Here is a 22,057-nt window from a genome sequence, read left to right as displayed (position 1 = left end):
CTTCAACTGAGTCTCAGCAACTCTGGCGCCTTCATCGGCCTCAGCACCGAAGCAGCTCCGGGAAAGCTTCTTCCCTCTCACACTGTGGCTCTTCTGAGGTTTTTAACTCCCGTGTCACAAGAGAAGGATGAAATTCCTTGCTTCCAGGCTGGCAAGGAGCTGTCGCTACCCGGGCGCTCCTTTGTGTCGCTGCTGCTCCGCGGGTACCGCCAGGGGAGGAGGAGGAGGAGGAGGAGGAGGAGGAGGAGGGGTTGATGGAGCGAGGTCCTGTGGCGACAGCCGAGCCGGAGGCTGCTGCTCCTGGCTCTCTCCCGTTGGTTTGGCCGCTGCATCCGCGTTTTTGGGAGGAGAGCTGAGGGTCCGGGTGGAGGAGGTGAGTTCCCTTTCATTCCCCGGGCACACGGGAATGAAAATGTGTGGCTCTCGCGTTTTCTGTGCGGGAGTAAATTGCTGCTTCTTTCTTCTTGTTGTTCTTCTTCTTCCTTATGTTATTGTCGTCGTTATCATCGTTTTCCAGTGGTTCAGCTGAGGTTTGGGTTTAACTCTCTCATTTAAAAAAAAGAAAAAAAAAAAAAAAAAAGCAAAACCATGTGAAGAGTAAAAATGCCCAGCGTGAAGTGATCGGGCTGGAGGCTGTCTCAGGCAGAATTACCTTCGGGACTTCGGAGCCGGGGAGGAAAGAAATACAGTTTCTTTCCGTTCCAGAGGCTGTGACAAATTGTAGCCATTTCTGGGATTCAGCCTAGGAATGCCAAATCCTTTCGCCTTTTAGTATTTTTAAATTAATTTTCCTTTTAATTGCCGGGTTATCATAGGGCTCTTTGCAGGTATAAGGGGTTGTGAAACTACTCAGTAATGTGCCTGCCCATGTCAGAGGAGTTAAACTTTCAAAGCAAATCAATTGTTTAAACTTGAATTTAGCCCTGTGTTGCACCCTCTGGGGCTGGTGATGGTGCACGCAGGATGTTTACCAAGTAGTGTCTCAACTTTGGACTGCACAGGGCAATCCAGCCATTCCCAACCCATCGCACCAGTGAAAGCAGAGCATGTTTGTAGTATTAGAGATTACTTGCTTTGGCAAGGATGTTTACAGGCCATCCAAGGTCCATTGGAATAAACAGGAAAACGCTCACTGACGATGACTCATGTCCGTGGGCTCTGGACCAGAGCAGGGTGTTGGAAATGTGCTTTGCCGAGTGGAACTCGGTAGGTAACCCTCCCACAGCCCCCTCGGCTTGTAAAGGGAGAGGGACGAGGTGCAGAGTGGTGTCAGACAGACACTTGCGGGTTTGTGGCTTGTTTTAAGTACATTTGCTAATTGCACGTGTGTTCCTTGGGGTTCAACATGTCACTGATCTTTAATTAATTGCCAATGGCTCAGTCTGCTGCTGTTTGTGAGGCTGATGAGGCAAATTGCAGCCTTTCTGCAGTAATTATTATTGTGGTGGCATCTTGGGGTGTGCAGTGTCTGCTCAGAAACTTCCAGGTGCGGGGTGCTTGTGTGTGGAGGTATCAGACTCACCTGGGAGGACACAGATCAGCTGGCTGCCAGGTTTCACAGTCAGAAAGGACTTTTTCTAATGCTTTTTCTGATCTCTTGCTTATCACAGGCCACACAGGATTTCACAAATAAATTCCACATCAAGCCTACGACTTCTGTGAGGTCTCCACTTGCCCCTATGGACGGGCTCCATTCACAGCAGGGCTTCAAGCATGTTTGAGCCACTGCCTGGTGGCTCACAGGCTTGAGCTCTGAAAGGGTGAGTAATATCTTCCATTTTGAATGGCAGTAATTAGGCTGGGAGCTATTTTGATCTATCAAAATATGGTTTTGCAAATAATGCCTATTAAAACACATCGGGGTAGCTGTGGTTGTTGTGGCACTTGTGTTGGCAGAGCCACTTTCTCTTTGAATTTGTAAATATTCTTGTTCTCTGCAACAGATGCAAAGAGATGTGTGTAGTTTCTGTAGTAGCAGAAACTTCACTTGCATTTGAAAACATTTGTAAACGTATCTATCTAGTGTGTTCTTTGCATTCCTGCAAGGTCTCTTGATAGAAATTTTAGGGGGGAGCTGTTTCTGAAAGATGTTCTGAATGGATTCATCCTCAGACCACCATTAATGAAAATGATGAAAATATTATCCTAAAGATGACTCCAGCTAGTTGGAGCAGGCCCAGAAGAGCCATTGTGGGCAGCCTTCCCTTAAAATAAAACAGATTATAGACCAATGAAAAGTATCTGGGAGCATCACAAAAAGTGGTCACGGCAGATTTCTGCTGCCAGGAGGGTGTCCTGCTTTCCTTATGGAAGCTGGCAGGAAGAAATGCTGCTGCTGCTTAGACCCACAGTCTGAAAGGGTAGGAAATTATTTGTGACACAGTGCAGGAAGGCTTGTCACAAAATCAAATTGCTGAAAACCACCAAAGGGGTAATAGGAACGTTTATCAAGGGATCCTTACACTGCTCCTGTGTCATCCTCGCTGTGTCAGCCCCCTTGGTGCTGTGCTATAGGTATTTTTTTGTGTCCTTGCTATGGTACACCCCTCCACACAGCAAAAAATCTCACCTCTCTCTTTCTTGTGATTACTGGACCTGTTTTCAGAGCAATACAAAGCAACAGGAAGGGAAAAAGAGTATCTGGTATCTCTTACTTTGCTCTCATTTAAGCTTCGTGCAAGGCAATGTAGACCAGAATTAATTACTAATTCTAATTATACTCTGTGTCTTGGAGATATTGATGATATTTTCAATTTCAAATTTATGCATCTGCAGCTTTTTTTTTTTTCTCCACTGCAGCAACAAAGCCAGGAAAGCTCTTAAACACATGCCTATTTTAAGCCTGCCAGCAGTCCCTTTGACTTAATTCAGCTGAGTGGCCCAGGGTGGCCTAGGGCAATTGTTTAATATAAAATTCTCTCTATCCTGATGGCAGTCAAAGTTGCTGTGGTTTTTTTCAGGGTATTGAGGGAGGAGCAGGGGAGAAGGGAAGAAGTTTTTTATTCCTGAAGCCTAACACAACTTAGCCAAGCTCTTCTGGGTAAACCCTCAAAATGGGGATTCTTGTGTGTTAAAAATTCTGGTGTCTTGGTACTTGCTTTTACCCTGAAAAAACTCTGGGTTTTGTGTGATACTTGTTCATTCCAGACAGTTTTAGAAGGCCTTGTTAATTCCCAAAACACTTAATTATAATAAAACCACTGTTAGATCTGCCTCAGACATGCTGTTTCTGACCTGGAGTGTGTCCATGCCTTGGCACTTTACCATCCTTCCACACTTCCTTATCTTCACATTTTTTCTGCATCATGTCTTGCACTTTTTTGTTTTGTTCCCAATTTGCCAGTATATACCTCACAGTTCTTCTTTCCTTGATAGCCTTCCCCTGCTAAAACTCAGCTGGCAGAACCAGTATACTTGCCAGCATCTTCACTCTGCTTTTTTTGTTTTCCTCTTCTCTCTTCAGTGTCAACCTGCACACTCTGACCAGCTCAGGACAAGGACTTCAGTCAGATTTCTCCTTCTGTGATCACTGTGGTGATCACAGTGATATTGCTTTGATTATGCCTCAGAGAGGTGTGCCAGTGGAAAACTGCTTGTTGGGTTTCTAGTGGGACCAGTCTGGGGGATAATTCAGCATCCAAATCTGTGAGCTACCAGTGGAAAGGAGGGAACAAGGATCAACACCAGGGTTAAAGGGAATGTAGCAGTGACACTGATGAAATTTGACTAATATGGGGCAACCGTGGACCACTTGGTTCGTTGAATATCACCTCATAAATTCCTGGTCATTGGATCCTCCCTGGCTCTTGAACTGAAAGGTGCACTTTCCTATCCTTATTTTTCTTGATACATGCATGTTGTCATGCATTCCCATCTAACAGCAGTGCATTTGTTGTGCTCTGTTCTGAGAAATGATGATTACTAGCACGTTTCTTTCCTAACAGCCAGCTTCCTCTTGGAGTTGTCACTCAGTTTTATTTGCTTATACCACAGATTAGCAATATCAGACTTATTCCTGCTGGTGAAACCCAGTGCTTGACACTCTGGTATCTCAAAATACCAGAGAAAGGATGAGGGGGCTATTTATAAAACAGATTGTGGGCAAAAAGCCTGTAGCCAGTAAGAAATGATGAAGAAAATGAGGCATACTTGAAAGAAGTGATAGCAAAAGAGCCTACTGATTACCTGTCTTTAAATTCAGTATTAAATTGAAGTGATGAACAAATCCTTCCCTGATATTACAATGTGGTAATACGCATTAATATCTGTTAATCTTTGGTCTCATTTGAAATGCTCTTCTTTTTTTTTTTTTTTTTTTTTAATTAATATTTGGTCTCCAGGACTGAAGCTACTCACTGTAAGGTATCTGTATTAAATTTTAAAGATTACCTCCATCAATTTTTAACAGTCTCCACTTACTAAATGTGTTATGTAAACAGATTTAAAATGTAATGTCCTAAGAGTTTCTGGAACACCTTTAAGCAGGTGTATTGCGAGCTGCTTTCACCTCATTTTGGAGGTTTGGAAGAGCAGGGTTTTGGGCAGCAGTGGCAGGGGAGGTGCAGAGCTGTTACTAATTCACAGAGAATTTCCTTTCTCAGGCCACTTACAGGTCAAAGCTAGCAAAAAACACCAGAGATTTTGAGTGGCCTTTCACAGATAAACAATCAGTATAACTCCAGCCAGTCTTCAGAAAGGTAATTTTCTTTCAAAAAGGTATTTAAAAGAAGGAGAGAGATATTTCTAAATATCTAAATAGAAATATCTATCCTTCTAAAAAGAAGTAGAGAGATATTTCTAAATTTAAATACCTGTGATTTAAAAGTATTAACAATTAACACAGTATTTTAGTCTTAATGATTTTTCAAAATGAGGTTTTATATTTTCCTTTTGCTTTCCAGCATTTTAAGTGACTTTTCCTTGTACTTCTGCCCCTTTTTGGATTGAATTCTGCTGCCTGCACCCCAGTGCCTGTGTGAGGAAATTTGCTCTCGTGCAGCCACTGCCAGTGTAAATTCAAAGTGCAATTTCTAGAGAGTTTTGACCATTATGCCCATAATACTTTTTTATCAGAAGCACGTAAGAATTGCAATTCTGCTATCTCTGTGAGGATAATATTAGCAGAGTTCTCATCATCTTTGCACTGTCCTTACTGGAGTCTTAGCTTTGTGTTAAGAGCTCTTCTAGAGGCATTCCATAAAATTAAATGGAGATTAAAACTAATTGGTTTCTATGTTTCTAAGCCACTGTAAAAACTTGAATAATAAGTCGAGGAAATTGTCTTTTTGAAAGGTTTTTTTTTTCTGCTGTTGAAAAATTTTATCACTAAAGAGTTTTTTTCCTCTCCCATCCTATAAAATTTTTACTAATGGCAAAGAATCATTCATTATATGTCTTAAAAGAAAACTGTAAACAATAAGAAATAAGAATCAATGTGATTATTGAGCCCAATTTATATCGCCAAAGTTTCAGTAATGCAAAAGCAAATTACAGGAGAACTTCCAGCATCTCATTTATTATATTCTGCTGATATTAGTCATGGTGAGCTTCTGGCTAGAAAGAGGAAAAATGAAGTTTTAATATTTAAGATCTGATATTTAAGCTTTGAAAAATCCCATGAAAAAATGGAACGAGGAGGTGATTTAGTGGCGTAACATGGGACAGGAAATGTCACAGCCTTTAGAAGCCAAACCAGTGCATTTTGTGACCTTTGCTATTGCCCTTTGGTGCTCATCTGAAATCCACTATGGGCTGAATTCCTCTGCTTAGGAACAACCCTAGGAAGAACTTTTTCTTTAGTCATTCCCCATTGTCTGCAGAGAGACTATTTCCATAGTGAGGAAAATTGAGGGTGCTGTAGGTTTTTCTGCTGATGACCACATCTTTGCAGCAGGATCTTCACTGGAACTTCTCTGATTTTTGAGTCTTCTCTGCCTCTGTTTCCTCGTGGAATAGTTGGTATTCTTATCTGAAAATGCATTTAGAAGGGATTAGCTGAGGCATGGGAGTCAAGACACTTTTGAAATGCATAGCATTATAATCTGAAATAATTCAGTGCCCCTGTTAGGAATAGTTTTTAATTTAATCTACTCATAATGGAAAGGGAGAAATCCAGTGTCAAGGGGAAAAATACTTACATGTAATCATGTGAAATGTAGGTAGCTACTTTTACTTAAATTCCTAGGTTACCTTACATTCTGTTTTACTTAGTTAATCTTAGCTATTAGGTGTCTGTTGCCCAGTCCAAATATTTGGCTCCTGTTTAAATTGAATTTGATTACTTCAAGTAATTTGCCAGTGTTTTATTTGCTCTCAGTGTAGCCAGAGAAGCCACCCGTGGCTATTCAGATTTTTTTCTCTAAGATGTATGAATATTTTAAATGGAAATCCTTGCATAAAGGTGTTTGTGTATTTAGTACCAGTAAAGGATTATAAAGTGACCTGTGAGCCAGAAGGGGATAGGCAGAGATGCTTCCTCAGACCTCTGAGTTCCTCAGCATTCTGTAGGAGAACCTTCAAATTTTATAGGAAGTGGAAAAAGAATCTTTATTTTTGAAAATTGCAGTTATTGGGGGGGGGAAAAAAAGGGGGCAAGGGCAGGAATAAACTTGGTATTAATTTAAGCAGAATTTTGGAGCTATACAGAAATCTTTTCGGCATCCCAGCTGCTTGCAGGAGTATATTTACTAGCGCCAGACTGAGACTGGCTCTGGTTACTGACAGGAACCATCTCCTCATGCTAATTTAGGTGGTTGAATAGATGCCCAGAAGCCTGGGGTTATTTAGCTAAAAGTAGGTTTACAGCAGAGTTATGCAGCGATGACTGAGTTTGAATCTGTTATGAGAGAGACTCATCATTCACTCGCTGCAAGTCTTGAGCAGAAATAACCCAAACACAGGGTACACCATGCAGGTGACTGCTGCAGCCATCTGTGGAAAATTCTGGGCTCACATTTTCACATAAAATTCTCTGGACTGAACACTTTTTAACTTCAGGCAGTATGCTTTAAATCAGCCTCTCAGGCCCTTTTGAAAAGAGCATTCGGGGAGGCATTTTTCTTGTCAGGGGACTTCCAGTGCCATGGAAGATTTTAGTAAAGTTTCAGATCCATAATCTTCATCACATTATGGATCTGATCATGAGGTCTGTAGGCACGACCTGGAATTCCCTCCCTTTTCAAGCTACATATTTGTGTTCTGACTGTTGGAAGGAGTTTGAGGTCTGACGGTCCAGTCCTCAAAATCATCCTGAGACAGGCTGCTGCAAACACATCTGTGACTGCCCAGCCAGCCTTCCCAGTTTGTGCTGGGTCTGGCTGGGGTGGAGGTAATTCCCTTTAGCAGAAGTCCATAAATTGCTGAGGTTTTGGGTTTTGGCTGGACTGTATTGTCGAGGTTTTTTCCCTCTGTGCCTCCCCCGCCTCCTGCCCCCACAGCGAGTAGGTTGTAGGTTTTTGGGGAGGTTGACCTGTGCTGGCCAAAGGGTTTTCCACAGAATATGTTGTCATGCCCAGCAATAAAACCTTGTGTAGGGGAAGGTGTGTTGGGGGTCCTGTGCCACAGCTGGCATAAAGCTTTTTTTGACTGTGATATTTATTAGGATCAGTAAACACAAACAAATAAATAAATACTGCTGTGAAGATGTTACAACCCAGGCAGTCTGAAGCATTTTAGAATTGGTAATTTGTAAAAAGCTAGTATAGAAAAAGAGTTGTACCATATTTCACCCCTGCAATGGGATTTCATCCAACATTTTACCTTTTATCCAGTGATCAGGTTATGGCACCATGCAGTGGCTGCCAGTCTCCACTAAGACCATCTCCATCATTCCTTTTGCTTCTCTCTGAAGCCCCTGTTCCAGATTAGCTTCATGTTTCACCTATTAAACTGTTGAATCCCATCCACAGAGCTGAGGGTCACCCTGGGAGTGTGGTGGCAAAACAAATCTCTGTTTTTCTTTGCTGAGAGTGCCACCACTAAAGCTGAAACCTGTTTCTGTTTTGTTAAGTGAGGTAATGGATAACCAGCAGTGAATTTGAACGCTGCCCTACAGGCAATTAACAGTAGATTGCTCTAACCTTGTTTTTCCCAGTGGCCACAGCAGTCCTTGACACTGATTTGTCACCTTCTCCCTGGATTCCTCCGTGGAACTGAATTTAAATCTTCTTCAAAGTCCACATAACTTTGCCTGCTTGACACCTCTCTTTTGCAGTGTGTTACTTCCACTTGAATCATCTCTCTGACCACTCAGACCTGTCTCACTCCACCCTCAGACCGAGTCTTTTGTAACCATCTCTGTGTTTGCATTTGTGCTGCCCTATGTGGGAAGCTGTTCACGACATCGTCACCTGAATATTCTTGCTGGTGCAGTGGAGATGGACAGGGTGACTTCCGGAGGTCCCTTCCAACCTCAGCCTTTCTGTGATTCCACTTGGAAGAGCAATCCCCCACCCCTCACCCGGTAGTTTTCAGCATTAGATATGTATCATTAGAGCTGACTGTCCATTTTAGTTAAGCCTCAGTCCTATCTCATTTTTAATCACTGTAGCACTATAAAAGGGGAATTATCTAGATGTGAGCACCACTTACACCCTGTTGCTTCATTGTATTTGGATTACAAATGCCCTAGGCTGAGGAGTTTACTTGTTATTCTTATTTGAAAAATATTTTATCTATTAACACAACCATTAAGCAATCAGCAGTAAGTAATTTTTGGGTGCAGTGACACTATCACTTCACAGCTGTGGCCTTCCACAGGAGTGTTGCTGCAAGTTTGCGCGTGGTGTCCATGTGCTCACATGCTGACAAGGTTCTGGAAAGCCAAAATGAAACTTCAGCTCTAATTGGGGCTCAAGGTCTGTACGTGCACTGTCACCCTCTGCTGCTGTCACCAAACAAGCTGCCCCAGGCCACGGGGACATTTTGAGACTCTGACTTCACGAAATCCCAGAGGATTTCCAGAGCTTACAAAGGCTGATATGCACTTTTGCAGGCGCTGGTGTCCTCTTTACTCTCTGGGTGTTTGAAAAATTGTGGTAACGAGGGCATGGTAAATGTATGTGTCCTACCTTAAAGTCTTTGATAGTAAAAATGGTGGGGTCTCATTTAATCTGAAAAAAAAAAAAAAAAAAAAAAGGAATTATTTATCTATCTCTGAACTGCTGATTAGTCCCTGTAATATTCAAGATGTTTAAGCAGCAGCATAGAACAGCAATAGAAGCACAACAGTGCTTAGGTACAGGTTTGAAGGCTGTGCTGTTGACCTTCCCAGCAGTCTGTGTTCAGTAACTGTACTTGAAAAGGGTGGGAATACTTTAAGTTTGTTCACTGAGGGAGTTTATAGACTCATGGTGTCTGTAGGTAACCATTTGTAATGTGAATATTCTCTATCCTGTGCATAACTCTGTAGAATATACATAGTAATCTGTAAATATGTGAACACAACTTTTTTTGAAAATCTATTTTCCTTCATTTCTGAACCTAACAAGTAATATTAAAACCAATTCTTTCTTGGTGCTGCTTGTGACTTAATTAATTTTTTAAGGGAATCCTTATGAATAAAATCTTACTTGTGATGCGAGGATTTAACACATTTCTTAGTTGCAGGCATAATGCTAAAGAAAATTTGAATTATCCTTTGGCTCTTGTTCCATCAGTGAATCCCAGACAACTTCTAGAGCTTCACCTTTACCAGAGTGCAATCAGTGTTGCCAAAGAGAGTTCAAGGGTTTTCTGGACATTTGTAAATTGGGCAGAGGACAGTGCTTTTTCATTTCACCTATGCAGTTTGCAGTGGAGACATATGTAAGAATTTCAGAAAACAAAAACAAAAACAAACAAACAACAAAAAAAAAAACACAAAACAACAAAAAAACCTTTCAGCATCACCCTTGCCTTTGTGGAAGGACTAGTTTAAGCCCAGAGTTACAGATACATTTGATTTACAGACACAGCAGCCACAAATTGCAATGCAAACAGACCTGTGTGTCTTAGCTCATTAAAAAAAAAAAAGCAGTTTTGTGTGTTGTGAGACCCCTATTAAGCAAAAGCTGAAATTCCTCCCTTTTCATGTCTTTGTCTGCATCGTGCTGGAGCAGCCAGCAGAGTCTGCCACCAGAGAAAACATGGGGGCTTAAAGCAGGAGAGAAAATCTTGAATGGAAATAGTCCTTCAGAAAACTGTAAATTTGTACAGAAAGAGATCCTGTGAACAAACTGCTGTCTTCTTTAAAGAAAACTTAAATTCTGGCTCACTCTGATCGTCCCCAGGATTTGTTGTGGCTGTATAAATGTTTCAGCGGAAGGTTGGTGCTTCTTCACTAACTTGTGGTAAAAATAAATATTCTCAACCTCTCTCCCTTCTCTCAGTGGCAAATGAATTTAACAGGACTGAATAGAAGTCTTAGCAAGTCTCCTTCTTCACAGAGGTATTTTTCCTTTTCCATTCCTCTCTCAGTTCAGGAAATTGCACCCTCCTTTTGTAGACAAAGGCTTTGGGTAGTTTCTGATATTTTCTGACCTTTCAAATGTCTGAATGAATCTCTGTGTGTCCATGTGGTCACACAGACCCTCTCAGAATGAAAATCTGGCAGTTTTCAGGCGAAACCAATAGTTTCATCCCCAGAAAGGAATCTGAGGGAGCATGTATGGACAGACTGGAATGGGAACATGACCTGTGCTCAGTGCAAGTTCAGGTGGAAAACAAGGCTGTGTCTGGAGGTGCTTTGGATTAGTGTAACATTTGTTTCACAGCTGACCTCAGTGTGCTCACTTTTGGTTGTGTTCCTCAGAGCACATCTCAGGGTACCTGGTGCTTTGAGAAAGTGATGGAAAATTGTCCTACAGAACCCTGCTCTTCTGTAAACTAACCAACTTCTACACTTCATTGGTGCTGAATATTGCTGCCGTGGCAGCACGGGGCCTCAGAAGAGAGAAAATTCAGCCTAGCAGCTAAAAAGGGGAATTTGTCAGCCTATTCCTGCCACTGCAAGTGGGAGATAAAGGCAGTACTTCCTTTCACCTCTGTTTTATTATTTGTAGAATGAATATGACTGCCTGAAAGTGATGGTTTCATATTTTAGTGTGTGTCCACTTGGCTAGAAAGGTTGTAGTGGCTTTGCTTGCTACCCATAACTTCAGTAAAGTGACAATAGCAGAATTTGTTTATCTGTGATGGTCAAACCCTTCAGGACATCTTCTAGAGCAGCACCAGATGTGCTGTCTTCCTTCTGTTCATAGATTATTACCCCTTTCAGCAGTGATCATCAATCACTGGGTTTTCCTTAATGGTAGGGGATGAATGATAGCCAAAGGCAAGAGTGATTTGTCTTTCCTTAGCTTTGCATTTCACTTCCCTGTGCTGAAGAAGTTACATAGTTCACTCTGCCCCAAGGTTGGCTCAGCCCTCTACATAAAATGATCATGATCAAAGCATCACTTCAGAAAGGAGTTTGAAGAGGTCATTTAAAAAGGACAGAATAGCATTTCTTGGTTTTTAAACCTTGCCAGTCCTCAGTTCATTTTTATACTTGTACAAATGTATTTCCCCTTCAAGGAAAAGCTTTGAATTTTGTTTATTGCTTGCTGTGGTATTGTTGGGGTTGGGGGGGTTTTTGGGGCTTTTTGTCTGAATTTTGTGTTGATGAGTTACTGCTGGTTCATTACCATTTCCCTGTCTCTGTTTTCCCTCTGCCTTTATTTGTTACCTTTCTCTTCTGCTTTCCCTTATCTCTTTCTTCTCTCTTATCCTTGGTGGTCCCTCCATCCACACCCCTCAGGGCTTCCCAGCAGCAGTGGGGAGCCACCAGCACCTCTCAGTTCTAACTGCTGTAATTCATGTTGGCTACACACATTCTGGAACAAAAGGCCCTTTGCACTGCATTTTTCATGCTGACGATCTTTTTCAGGTGAACATGGCACTCACCCACTGTGACATTTCAAAGGTGATGACCAAACCTTTTTTGCAGTACATGCTAGTGCCTCATCCTATCAGAAACAGCAGAATCTATTTCCTTAACCACCGGGGAAAATAATTGTCCTCTGCAGATGTCTGCTTCTGATAAACTCCACTTAGGGATGTGTGGATCCTTTCCAGATAGAGCAGTAGGAAGATGAAACACAATGTGATGTGGTCCTGGATCCACAGAGGATTCACTATTCCATGTGTAAAACTCCAGCCACCTGCAGTGGGTTAGTTCAATTAAATTCATTATCCCACTGTAAGGAGCAAAAGGAAATACTGGTTTATTATTTAGCACCTTTTCAAGGGCAGTATTTCCTCATTGCATTTTGGACACAGATCAATAAAAGGATGATTTTTTAGGCAATGAACTGAGCCCTGGATTTCAACCTTTACGCGCCCCTTGTCTTGTGCTGCTGTTGTGGTGCTAACTCCAGTGCAGGGGGCACAAGGGCAGAACCCTCTGCTCTCATTTTTCTGCCCAAGCAGGTGTGACCGGAAGCCTTTTGGCTCCTATTTTCCTCTGGAATTATGATTTATGGTCGCTCCGCACAAATTATCAAAGTATTTTGCTGATTATCAAAAGGGAGATAAGAACGCTCTTGAATTTCTGCAAGTGATTTGCAGGAACAAAAATGACATCCACAAATTCCTGGGCTTTAGGATAACCAGGAGCAGGTATGGGATGGTGGCTGATTACACCTGATTGTGGATCTCTGGCTGGGAGTTTAATTCTGTTATTTTTGAAAGACATTTTTACACCACATTAAAGATTTTCAGAGCGTCGTGCAACAATAGAGGGGTGTTTAAAAGTGTGCACGAGGATGTTGTGCTCTTGCCAACAGCATTTTCCTGGCCAGAATAATTGTTTTCTTCCCCAGTGTGTTACATTTTATAGCTTGGTTTACTTTTTAAGGGCTCCTGGCAGGTCCTTAAACTCTGGGCTCCATCCAGGAGAAGCAGCCAAAATAAAGCTATGCCAAACCACAGCTACTGTGCTGTTGATTTGTTCATTTTTGTTGCAGGCACAAATTACAGTATTTAGTAAGCAGTCATTCCCTGACATTTGCAGCAGTGGCTGAGTTTCTTAGTGTCTTATTATTAAATAAAAATAACAATATTAGTCATAAAAAGTCATGAAAAGTCATGAAAAGTCATGAAAAGTCTAAAGCAGGGTCTTGGGACTTAGTACTACACATAACTTAGATATGATGTGAGCTGGAATCTACTCTGTGAATTTGGGGATTTTTCCTGCTTTTCTAAGGGAAAACTTTGATTTTTTAATTTTTTTTTAACTTGTCACCTTCTAAAAGCTCATGTTTCTTGTGTTTGGGAAGAATCAGTAGCCCAATTTCCTCCCAGTACTCTAAGATGTCACCACAAACTGTGTGTGTACACATATGGATATACACACAAAAATATTTGTATTTAAGCCAGACATTAAAATACTTGAAGCTGATTTACAGGATGTCTTCAGAGTATTGAAAAAAAAAAAAAACCATGAAAAGACCCACATTTCCAGAGTATTGAAAAAAAAACATTCAGCTTTCTCTGGGGGTAAGGGTGGTGGAAGCAGCTGGGTGGGAGATAGCAGAAGCTTTTTAGTACATGCTACCAAAAATAAATTAGGATTTTCTTTACATGGAGACACAGTGCTTAAAAGAGAAATAAACCCATGCATTTTGTGACTCCTCAAGTTCTCTGCCTGAAAATATTTTGATTAAACCTTTGGGGTGTAGATGTGGTATTTCTTTTCAATCTCCTCTTGTGCTTTTCCTTCTCGCTTGAGGGTTCATTGAAATATACATAAATTGGATCAAGGGTTTGGTCAGGCTCTGCTTGCAAGAATGGAGCAGAGCCTTTCATAGAGCTCTCTGTGCCCTTTATTTTCTAGTAGAAGCTAGATGGATTTAACAAACCCACACCCAGTGTTTTAAATATTTTGTCTCTTACTTGTTTCATCTCTTACTTTAAAATATTACAGTCAAAATAGAGACTTTTTTTTAGTCTGATGAGGTTTTCTGCTTCAGAAACAAAGAAGTCAAATATCTTATATTCCTTAAAGCAGATAGAATTCTTTCAGGGTGATAAAGCTGGGTTTTTATGTGAAAAGTGAGACTGAGAGCACCAACACATTTTCCTGTCATTTGTGGATCTTTTTAATGGGCAAAAATCCATATTGGCAGCCTTGTGTGTCAGCCCGAAGCCTGTGTAATTTCAATCTTGCCTAAACTCTGTTTTCCTTGGAAGAATTACCATTTCTCATCACTGTGAAAAGGGACGGAATCTTTCAGTGCTGTTAAAAATCTTCTGACTTTTCCCAGGCAGCTTTTGAAACAGGAAAGCAGAGGCTGTCTGTGTCTGTGTGTTTGTGTGTGTAATTTAACTTTTCAACATACAAATATTTGCTTTCTGGTTTTGCAAGAGGCTGCTTCTCTTGTGTGATAAGGTCAGGCAGCCTCTGAGCCCAGCTCATTCCTCCCCAACACCTCTGTAAGACATTAACTCAGCAAGAATGAATGAATGAAGAGGTTTAATATTTTTTTTTTTTCCCTAGGAAATGTTACCTCATAGCTAGAGGCTTATGTGAAAGAGATTTCTACAGAATAGTAGAATAACAGTAGTAATAAAAAAGCATACAGTAAAAATCCAGTGTCTTGCTCTTTTCCCAGAGGGTAGGAAAGAGACTTAGCTTTACAAACATTTGCAAATCTCTGTTTTCTCATTAGTTTTTTTCCATTGACCTCCCTAATTTTGAGCTGCCACTAATTTCAGGCCTTCTGTGTACATCTTGTAGGGGAGGAGCGAGCAGCTGGGTGAAGAGGGGAAAGAGAAGTTACCCAGCAAAAGAGAGTTTTAACACAGGGAAGCAAAGCTTAAGCCTGAGATGCAGGAGTTGAAGAGAGAAGAGAGTACAAGAACTGTGTATATCTGAAGGGAAAAGATTAAGGACAATGAATTCCATTGAGGAAAAGGCACTGCCAACTCAAATAAAATTAAAAAAAAAAAAAAAAAAAGCCAGGAGTCACAGTATAAATTATTTATCTCTCTTATTTCAAGGAAGAAGTGATTTGATCTTCATGCTTCCAAAGAGATTTTAAACCTGAAATTCTTTCACAGGTTTATGACTGTTAAACGAAGAGCAGGGGCTATTCCAGCTGCCTCTGAGATAATTTTACAGCACATTGGAACAGGGGTCATGAGTCCACAACTCATTCACCAGCCCCAGTGCCAGCTAGTCCTGAGTGTTTTATTGTTGGCAACACTTTTGGCTGCTTTTAAGTCCCCTTACCAGATGCTGGTTTGTATCAAAATCAGGGAAGATAAAGCTGTGCCTGCTTAGCACACTTAAAAATAAAACAACAAACCTTTTTTTACTCAATAGGTAGGGTTCTTCTCTCCTTTTTAAAGAAGGGGAAAGAACAGAGTAACACAGATGAGGATTGTAGCTTATTTTATGGTATAGTCTTCTCATAAGAAGCTATAACATCCTGTTCACTTATCTTCTGAACATTTTTTAAAATTAAATAGCCATCTAAGAGAAAACCATTGCTACTTGCTGATGAGTACCTTTTGCAATTCTTGGCAATGGGTAGGAAGTTTATAAGTGTGCTACACCTGCTGTAGTCCTCAAGATAGACTGTGGCATGTAAAAATTTCTGTCTAAATTAAAAATTAAAAATAACATGAAAATTAAAAAGCTACTATTAGGAAAAAGTCTTCGTCGCACAGCAGTAGCCATTCGCTGTTTTGTGTGGTTTGTTTGGGTTTGTTTTGTTAAGTGGCCTGGCAAAGTGAGTTTTTCTAGTAAAATTGCCATAATTCCTCTCACCATTCATCACGTCCTGTGTGTTTAAAAACATAATTCTCTGCTGCTGGATGTCATGCATGCACACACCAGGAAATCTCTCTGCCTGCTGGAATGCATTTTCTGTGGCCTTAGTTAAAAGAATAGTAATAAAAAAGAGCTAAATCACGCTTCTTTTAATTTTGTATCTTGGAGCTGACATGCAGCCCTTTGTGTGGCAGGCACATGGCATGAGAGATCCCCTTGCTTGCTGCTTCAGAAACAGAGAAGGTAAACAAAAACAGGGGGGTATCACAGGTCGTGAGGCTTTGGGGGTGAATTATGGACAGGTAAAAAAAAAAAAAACACACTGTGAGAGAAAGCAGAGAGGACCAGTTGTAATTTGCTCTTGGGGTGTCTAGCATGGCTTGTTCTGTTGGGGTGGTGTGACATGCACAGTTCTGCTGTCATATTTTAGGTGTGGGGTTACTGTGCAAAACACCCAGTGGTGGAAGGGCTTTATTTTTTTATTATTATTATTTTTATTTTTTATTTTTAAATTTCTTTTGTTATTCTGCTTCTTGGTAGGAAGGAAAATAACCCATCCCTGCAGAAAATGCTGTCAGAGATGCACTTTACAGGACAGAGAATGCTGCATTTGACTTTGGCCTTTTTATAGCACTCTTTCTGGCCATGCAGTTTTCTTAATGGAGCCACGTGCCTGATCCTTTTAGCTGAAAGAAACATTTCAGCATTAATGACTAAGGAGTTAGGGCTCTGTGTGTGCAAGGGAGGACCTCAGGAATATTGTGGGAGGCAGCTGTAAATGCCCCGGTGGCTGTGGCTCTGCTGAAAGGATGAGAAGTCTGTTAAGGATGGAAAAGGAAAACAAAATTTTAAAGCATTTAATGAAATACAACAAGATTGCAGCTGACTTGTGCTCCTTTTGCATTATGTGTGGGTTCTTATTTGATTTATTTATTTTTTTTTAATGCAAATAAAAAGTAGAATAAAGAGGAATGGAAGTGCTCCGCTCAATCAGTTCTGTCCTTCCATGGTCACCTTTTAACCATTTTTAACCACTTTTAACCACTGCTAACCATTGAGCTGTTAATGTATTTGTGAGCTAGAAGTGTTAGGAAAAAAGTTACGTAGCAGTCAGCTCTTTCAAAGTCCTGAGTTATTTTGAAGAGTGGTGCATTTCACAATGAATTAGCTTTTCTCCAGTTGAATACCCCTGTAGGAATAAGTTTGGATGATGCACAGCTCACACGCAAAATTAGGCATTGCAGAGGGTTTCATGGATACATTTCCCCAAGTTTTTAAAAGAAATTTAAAAAATAAAAAAAAGTTATCAGGGAAACATCTGTTTGCTTTGGAAGTGCCATCCAAAGGTGCACAGGGAGCTAGAGCACAGGAATTGTCGTTCTGGGTTTGGAGGAAAGGAATCAAAATATATCCAGGGTGAAGCCTGGTTCTTCATTTTGCTTTGCACTCCTTGGTTTTCAGGTGTTGATATTTGTGACTGTGATTTGGAGAGGAAAGGATTTTTCTTCTTTTAAAACTTCCCTATATGAAACAAAATTACTTTCACAGTCTACTAAGATATGTGGGAGAGAACAGGAATATGTTTCTGGCAGTGGAAAATGCTCCTTTTTTAGGCATGCTAAGCTTTGAAATCTTCTTGTGAAGTTTTCATGCTAGATGTGACAAAATAACATGAAAGTAAGTATAGTCTCTTTAAAAGGCAGAAATCACAGTTGCTGATAACTGTGCAACATTTGAAATGTGATTTTGAAACTGAGAGTTGAAGACCAGATGCACAAATCATAGGGATGGATAACCTGAAGTACATTTGGATATATAATCTAATTATTGTGTTTTAAAGGTTCCCGAAGCTTTTATCCCAGAAGAAAATGGGAGAAAAGTTAGCAGAAGATGTGTTTAAATTTTGTACAGTGAACAGTTATATATGTGTTCATGACAGAAATAGATAGAAATAGAACTCATGATCGAAATAGAACTCTTTATTTGGCCCTATAATCTCAAGAAAACAAGACCGGGGGTACGTGGGGTGTCTTCACAGTTACAGAAAACTAAAAGAAGTGTTAGTGTTTGTGCAGTATTAGAGTGAATGACTGGCTAAAGATACAAACTCAGTGCTTCTGAATATGTTTGGGATGGTCATAAAAATCTTACGAATGCATTGTACTCAGTTTTATTTTTTAAATAATTAAACATATGTTGTGGGACTGGAGCACTAAAAGCTCTGTGTGAGTGCTTGGAACACGGTCGGTGGGAGAAGCAGCCCTTGGGAGGCAGCTCTTGTCTGCAGGGATTTCTCAAGCAGCTTGGCCATGTGTAGCCAGCAAGATCTCCCTCCTGTTTTGTCAGGAGGGCTTAACAAATAATCTTTTGATTTTACTGCCATGAGTTTAGAGAAGATGCTTATCCGGGCTAGGAATAATCAAATGGGCTGTGAGTACCTGGTGCTTTCTTTTGCATCACACAATTGAATGCCCTTCTGCTTCTGCAGAATTGAATCCTGGTAAAGCAAAACATTAGTGGAGAGGGGCACTGAAAAAGTAATCTCTGCCTTTTTCCTAAGCTGTGGTCCAAAAAACCATGCTGCCCCATAGATGCTGATGCTGTTCTGGAGTTGCATTGTGATTCCCAGCCAAACCTGGGTATCGTGGAACTGCATGCCAGTTTCTCTTGCATTAAAGCTTTAACAGGAAAAAGGGTGGCCAGCTGAGCCAGAGATCTGCCCCCACAGCCCTGTGCTGAAGTCACTCTGAGCCTGCCAGGGAATGCATCTTGTGGAAGCCTCTTTTCCATCTGTTGATGCAATAGGCTATAACAAAACATTAATTCCCAGAGCCTTGACATGTCCCTTGTGCCTGTGGCATCGTGATTGACTGGGTGAATTTTGGGCAGTGAGCAGCTGCCCAGATTTTACTCACAGCCAGTTTTACTTCAGACACAGCCAATTTTACTCTCAACACACCCTAAAATCCACTGAACTCCTTGTACACATTGAAAGCCTCCCCAAATAGGAGGAGGTAAAGTCCTTGAAAATATATAATTTCTCTTAATAAGGTGCAATTCTTACCACCGGTGGAATAAATTCTATTACTCCTTATCAGATATAAATGGAAAATAATAATTGCTCCTTATCAGATATAAAAGGAAACCTGCGATCAGTTATAGCCCAGGTTAAGTCATGGATGGTTATCCATGACTGAATGATGAGCTAAATACTCTCTGCTTGAAATCTCTGTCCTGCTCTAGTGCTGTGGCAACTAGAAACTGTGGTGTAGGTACAGCATAAATTTAATTTTCACATCCTGTAACCTCACCTGAACTGCTGGAAAGGCTTCTCAGCCTGCCTCAGGACTGCTGTGAGGCATTTGTGTCTGACTTGGGGTTTGAGATGCTGAAAGTAAAACTAGCCACTCAATGTTTGACACAAAATAGCTGAATATCAAGTGAAGAATCAGAGAGAAATAACGTAATACTAATTTTGTCAGCAGGCAAAACAGAAATAAATAAAGAAGCTGAATTTAATTGCTGTAAATCCTGTTTCTTAGAATGGTTAGCATTTCTAATTAGCAATTTTGTAATCTGGGCTTCCAAGCCTGTTCTGCAAACAGGCAGAATATTTGATCTTGCCAAGAACCTACTGAGATGGACCTTTTTAAAGCAGTAGGATGATGATGGCCAATGCAACAGCAAGGAAATCTTGGCCCTACTGAATTCAGTGGCAAACTTGTCCTAGAAATCAGTGGATTCAGGTCATCTTAGGTGCTGGATCAGAGCCCCTGGAATTTGATGGAAGTAGATGGAAAGCTCCAGGTTGAATCTGTGCTGAGAAAATCAGCAGGACAGGATGTGTTCCTTTTCTTCTTTCCTCTAATGTTTGTGTTGCATTATTGGATTTGCACCTGGCTAAACTCCCTCACTGTGAGCTTGCCTCGCTGTCTGCTGCTGGGCTTTGTTCCTGTCACAAACTTCACAAAAATCTGGGGTTTTTCCCTCAGTGTGGAGTTTTAAAAAACTTGTTTTCCAGGTGACATGAGTCTGATGCTGCTCTTGGGTCAGTCCAACAGGATGTGGCAGGACCAAGCTGCTGGGCCCCATGAGGTGCCAGATAAATACTGGAAGAAAGCAACTCTGTTGTTCTGTATCCCGTTTTCTTATTTGGTGCCTAGGGATGCAATTACTCAAAAATTTAAAGCCTAAAATTAAAAATAGAGTTCTTTTTGTTAACTGCAGCCCTTGCAGAAAATTAGTAAACACTTGCACATGCAATCAAGTCAAACATTCCAGAGAATACATAGATTTAATTTTTTTTTTCAAGAGAATAAAATAAAGCAAAATACATTATAAATTTGTGCTTGGCAGAAGGAGAGAAGCATTGGATTACCAGACACAGGTTTAAACCAGACACAGGTTTAAGAATAAAATACTGGTAGATACTGTGAAAATACTGAATTTGGTATTGCAGAACTAGTAGTAAGATTGTGTGTAAATACTCAGACTTTACCCACAGCCAGTGTCCATTTTACTCTCAACACACCCTAAAATCCACTAAACTCCTTGTACACATTGAAAGCCTCCCAAAATAGGAGGAAGTAAACTCCTTGAAAATATATAATTCTTCTTAACAAGGTGACCACTAGGGTCCAGTTCTTACCACCGGTGAAATAAACCCTATTACTCCTTATCAGATATAAAAGGAAAATATGTGATCAGTTGCAGGTCAGGTTAAGTGCTTTTCCTGCTTTTTAAGTATGCAGACAGGCATGCAAACCCCAAATGCTTCATGGTTTCATAAAACCTAGCACGAAGTGATTCCAGGAAAGTCTTCTAAAATTGAAATAATTTAGAAACTTGGTGCAACAGTCACGTCTCCAGCTCTCCAGATTATCACAATTTTTCCAGAAAAGCCTACCTTCTAAAAAAAAAAAAAAAATAGCATTAGCACAGACATCACTTTAATGTGACCAAAAGTCATAGTTCTGCCTCACGTTTTTCCTCACAATTTAACTGTAAGTGCTTTTATGTAGTACTCAAAGTGAAACATCCCACTCAGTTGGAAAAACTTGAAAAGGAAAAAAACTTGAGAAAACTGCCTTTCTTGCTCTGCTCCTCCTTTAGCTGAAACACAATGTTAATTTTCACCAAGTGGAATGTTAATTAACACAATGTTAATTTCCACCACGGGGCAGTGGGGGTGACTGTGCTGTACATAGAGATCCAGGGTGAAGTCCCACCTTCAGATCCTAGCACTCAGCAGCCCTGTAAACAGTGGGATAACCAGCCTGGACAGCATATGCTGATCCCCAGAGATGAGCAAAAGGTTGTGTCAGTTGAGGAGGAAATGTTAAACTTTATGGGAGGCACCCAACCTTTTTCCCCCTGTAAATGTTTTTCTCTGTGATTGCATGGCCAAGGAGGTCTGTGATAATAATGATGAATGGCTGAGGTACCCTCTCAGTCTCCCTCAGAAAAGAGGTTTTTTTTCACACCATTATCTAAAAAAGCTCCACAAAACAGAGAATAAGAAGTTTCATGGATCTGGGATTTATCCTTTGGAGTAATTAACAGCTCACTGAACTGAGGATTTCATTCTCTGTTCTTTGTGGAAAAAAAAATTGGAAATATTTGCCATTTAATTTTAGTTAATGCAGTGGTGAAGTTTGTTGTTTTTTTGGTTTTTTTTTTTTTTTTTTTTTTTTCCCTCATTAGCAGAATCAGGAAATTAACAATCTTGTTAATGTGTTCTGCTCTAAGATGTTGGTTGTCATTGCAATGCTGCTCTGCCAAGGACAAAGGAATGGCAAATAACTTTGGATAATGTAGTCTATAAATTACTTTCACCTGAAGAGTTAGTGTATTCCCGTGCTGAGCAGATCCTAGAAAAATGAATGTTAATTAACTGACTGGTAGACATTTGTTTCAAAGGAAAAAAATAGGAGTTGGAAAAAAAATGTTATTAAGAGAGAACAGAGATATCATCTAGTTTTAATTATTCAACATTATTTTGTAAGGATGAATCATTGCTGGCACTGCTAAAGCAGAGACAAAATATTTATTCTAACACTGTAAAAAACCCTCTAAATGCTCAAGACAGATCTTGAATGCTTTCCCTTTGATCCATGCAGATCTTTACTGAGTTTTATTTTGTGGAATCACACAGAACCACAGAATCAATTACACTGGAAAAGAGCTCTGAGTCCAGCCTGTCAACCAGAGCAGAGTACTCAGTGCCAAGTCATTCCTTAAACCCCTCCAGGGGCTGGGACTCCT

At 40.6% G+C, this 22,057-nt stretch overlaps 1 protein-coding gene across 4 annotated transcripts in view; it reads left to right on the top strand.

The window, feature by feature from the left end:
- Positions 1–161: 161 nt before the first annotated feature.
- Positions 162–22,057, top strand: part of MARCHF3 (membrane associated ring-CH-type finger 3) — a 57,700-nt gene continuing 35,804 nt past the window's right edge. For 2 of the 4 annotated variants that reach the window (XM_068175695.1, XM_068175693.1), the window contains exons 1-2: positions 164–373; positions 1,611–1,760. The gene's annotated coding sequence lies outside the window, so the exon portion shown is untranslated. Of the gene's footprint in view, positions 374–1,610; positions 1,761–4,601; positions 4,698–22,057 lie in introns of all 4 variants that reach the window. The other 2 variants (XM_068175696.1, XM_068175694.1) reach the window with 2 other exon arrangements.

This window comes from Anomalospiza imberbis, chromosome Z (assembly GCF_031753505.1).
Source record: "Anomalospiza imberbis isolate Cuckoo-Finch-1a 21T00152 chromosome Z, ASM3175350v1, whole genome shotgun sequence".
Lineage (NCBI taxonomy): Eukaryota > Metazoa > Chordata > Aves > Passeriformes > Viduidae > Anomalospiza > Anomalospiza imberbis.
Note: the sequence above shows the minus strand (reverse complement) of the source record. Positions and strands in the feature narration are given on the sequence as shown.